Genomic DNA, 4,227 nt, shown 5'->3' with positions numbered 1-4,227 from the left:
TCTTGTTCTAAATCAGCAATCTGTCGCTTTAACTTAGCAACATCCTCAATATAGGAATTAACAACATCTTGTTTTATAGCATACATTCGTTTAAGCTCTTTGGTTGTTTCAGAAAGATAATTCATTCTAATTGAGCATATTTCATTTCGTCTTTTATTTTATCATATGACTCTTTTGTAACATGATATGGTAATTTCATTGAGTCATATTCCTTTTTCATTTCTTGACAAGCAATTTCTTTTTGTTCGCATCCATTTTTCATTTTCAAAACATCTTCTTTCAAAACTTCATTTTCTTTTTCTAACTTTGTACATTTTCCTGAAAGTTTTTCATCATTTTCGTTGCCTTTTCTTTTTCTAACATCTCTTTGCATTTTTCTTTGAAAATGTTTTTGATTTTTGTGAATTCAAGATCTCTTGTTCTGAATTGCTCATCTTTTTCAGTACAAGCTCTGCATGGTTCCATGCATTTCTTGCACTGTTTAATTGGTTTTAAGACTTCAGAATCAGAATATACCTCAGTGATTGGCACTTCAGTGTTTTCAGCAGCTTTTGTCTGCATCTGATTAGCATCATCTTGCTTCTCTTCAATACTGACTTCCTCACCATCATTACTAGCATCCAAATTCTCATTCTTTTCTTCTTTTTCTTCTTTCTTCACCTCTTTTTCAATCTGCTGTTCTTCAGTAACAGCTTCTTTCACAACTTCAACTTTAACAACTGTTTCAGCAACCTTCTTCAAATTATCCACCATCTCTTCAACATTTTTCTTCATTCTTTCCTCATCCCTTTTTCTCAAACATGACAGCATAGCATATCTGATATCTTTTTCATACTGTTTAACATATGCATCATCTTTCATCACCCTTCTGTAGTATTTGGCTCTCAACGGGACATCAAGAAGAACATCATCAAAAATTATGTCTTTATTTGGAATAACCGGTTCTCCTTCTCTGTTGTAGTAACATTCTCTTTTCTTATCCCATCTTCGACTGCTCACAGCATTTTCATACTCTTCCTGCATGTCATCCATTCTGTTGTAGACCACATTTCTTTCTTTGTAAGTCTTCTCACTCAAGATCTCTTCTCGAGTTCTCTCTTTGATCTCAACTTTTTCTTCACGAATTTCAGTAGTGTCTTTGTCTTTGTTTTCATCTTGAATCTCAGAAACAAAGGCATAATAATCGTGTTTCTTTGAAATAGTTTCTGCATCATCCTTTGTTCTAATCTTCCATAGATAATCAATCCGATCTTCTTCTGGACAAATCTGGCTCCAATCAAATCCTTCATCCTCATGGAAGACTGCACAAGCCCTTGACTTGGGTTTATCTTCAATCAGTTTCGGATCTTCTCTGCTTCGATGGTAGATCGCCTTTCGGTAGTAATCATCATTGAACGGATGTTCATTTCCACCAACTGTAGAATTAGTGCATTCTCTTTTGAAGTGACCTTTCTGCTTACATTTAAAGCATGTCACTTTGGATTTGTCAAATCCAAGTTTTGTCGAAGCACCTCCAAGCGATTGTTTCCCGGTAATCTCCATATACCTCTGAGCTTGATGAATACAACTAGCTAAACACCAACGGATGTCAATGAGTTCCATCTCTTCCGGATCAATCTGGTCGTAGTCTTCTTTGGTCAATTCGGAGTTTCCAATTTTACCAGCTACAAGACCTTCATATGACTCCAGAACAGATGCAAGAAAACTCATTTGCTGCTTCGCTGCATTGATGCTCATTGCTGGAGAATTCTTCAGTTTAAGAGCAATATTGCATAGAATTTCTTCAGTTTCATCAGAATTTGTCTTTGAAGATGAATGATATCCAGAATGATGACTTGTTGACGTTGTTGGTGGTTCTTTCATCTTTTCACCACTAAATGTTGTTTTTGGAGAACCAACACCTTTATCAGAAGGTACACTGCCTTTGTAATACAAGCCCACATTCTGTTGATGTGAAGAACCAGTCATCTTGCTTTGCTTTTGTAACTCCAGATCATGACTTTCAATCTTTTCAAACAAAGAATCAAGAGAAATTTCATCATATGAAGCATCATTTTTTAAGATAAAAACAAACGTTTGCCACTGATCTGCTCGTGGTAACGCTTCAATGACTTTATTAATAAGTTCCTCTCTTGTTTTGTCAATTTTAAAACGTTCAAGCTCGATTTTGAGGTGACAGAATCTCTCTATCATTTGTCTCACTGTCTCTCCTTTTATATTGTCAAACAGATCAAATTCTTTTTTAAGTAACGCAATTTTATTTTTTCTAATATGTTTTTCCCCCCTCAGCTTTAACGATCCATCATGAGTAAGTAAGGCAAATATATCATTTCTGATTGCTATCTGGATCAAAGCAATCATTCTCTGTTCAGCTGCATATTCTGCTTTGTCATCTTTTGAAAATCTCTTCAATGGTAAAACTTCGCCTTTGTCATCCTTTGGCTTTTCGTACCCAAACTCCAGACAAAACCAGCTTTCATGGGCATACGCTTTCGCCCAGTTGATGAAACGTTCTTTCCACCAGGTATAATCTTCAATGCTTTCCAGAGTTGGTGGCTTTGAATGAGTTCCGTAAAAGTTATCATGCTTGATGTTTTCGTTGATCGCCTTCGTGATAGTTTTTGGTGTAACATTTGCAATCTCGGACGATTCGGATGTGAACGCGTTGAAAAACGTGTTGTAGAATTCTTCAGCCATGATGCGAACTTCTTGAATTACCTTGAATATCTCGAATTACCTGAATATCTCAAATTACCTGAATCAACAAACAAACAAACACTTATCAGTTTAAACACTTATCAAACAACTGAAACAAAATAATACTCGAACTGGTGAATATTCTTGTGCGGACTGAAGGTTGACACACTGTGCGGACTGAACTTCCGTACGAAGTGCTATGACCCGGATCAAATTCAAACAACTTTGACAAAACCACGCGACCTGAGACTGAACCACCTCTTGTGAACTGGGATCAAATTCAAACCGTGTGACACAGAATTCACTTTCAAACTACCTTGACCCTTTCAAATGACTTCGCAATCTGAAACTAATGAACTAGATCAAATGGGCCTCAAACTTCAATATCCCGTCAACACTTTGGGCCTCAAACAAGATGAAATAACATGGGCTGACACTTTGACTTGGGCCGAAAACAACATATATTCACATAGTTGATATATGATCTTTCAAAACTCTATAATTGGGCCGCAAATATATGTCAGAATATTGATTGGGCCAATGTATTAAACACTTAGTAGAATATGATTAGACCGATTCACTAGGCTGCCATATTCAAATCACATGCACATGGATTGTTTTTAAAAAAAAATCAACCATTTTTTTTAATATTCAAAATACATGATTGGGCCGCTATATCAAAAGTCAACCAAAGCAATGAATGGACCATTAATTACGTGCAAACATATTCTATACATGTACATGGATTGGGTCGTCCACTTTGTATACTAAAACTGTGTATATATCTCAAAAAGGGCCGACAATTATTTTCTCAACTCAATGTTATTGGACCTTTTGTTCACTAAGCCGACAATTTGATTTTATTCGTTTTAATGTGTCTGACAACTTTATGAACTTAAACAACACATGCACTATAACTGTTATTTGGTTGCTAATGCTTTGATTGGACCGAACTGTGGGCTGATACAATGTACCGACAACAATCAATTCAAACTTCAATCTGATTGGACCAATACTCTTCAAACGGAAAGTCTGAACCACTTTCAAATGGACTGAAATTTTCAAACGGTTTCTTCAAACGACTAACCACTTTCAAACTATATACATCATTCAAACGGAACCCTTCAAACGGTAGTCAATTTTCAAACTGAATGTTGCTGCTTTCAAACGGAAGCACTTGTTTTCAAACAGAATGTATCACTTTCAAACGGACTCTCACTGATTCAAACGAAATCGGACCTAAAAACTCGAATTTCTCCTAATCGGCTAGGAGTTTGAATCTGAAATTTGGTAGGGTTGTAAATCAAGTGTTTTCGCACAACATATCAAAAAATCAGACGATTTGGACCGTAAAAACCCGTTCAATTTGACGAAAATCAATTAAAAACGTGAAAAATATGAAAAAGATGAAGAAATAGATGAAATCCGGATCTGAATCTGATGAAATCACGATCGGAAATGTGTGTTGAATCAGTGCAATCGAGCTCCTGCTCTGATACCACTTGTATGACCGGTTTGACTCCGAAACGA

This window comes from Helianthus annuus, chromosome 4 (assembly GCF_002127325.2).
Source record: "Helianthus annuus cultivar XRQ/B chromosome 4, HanXRQr2.0-SUNRISE, whole genome shotgun sequence".
Classification (NCBI taxonomy): Eukaryota; Viridiplantae; Streptophyta; class Magnoliopsida; order Asterales; family Asteraceae; genus Helianthus; species Helianthus annuus.
This window is presented reverse-complemented; position numbering follows the sequence as displayed.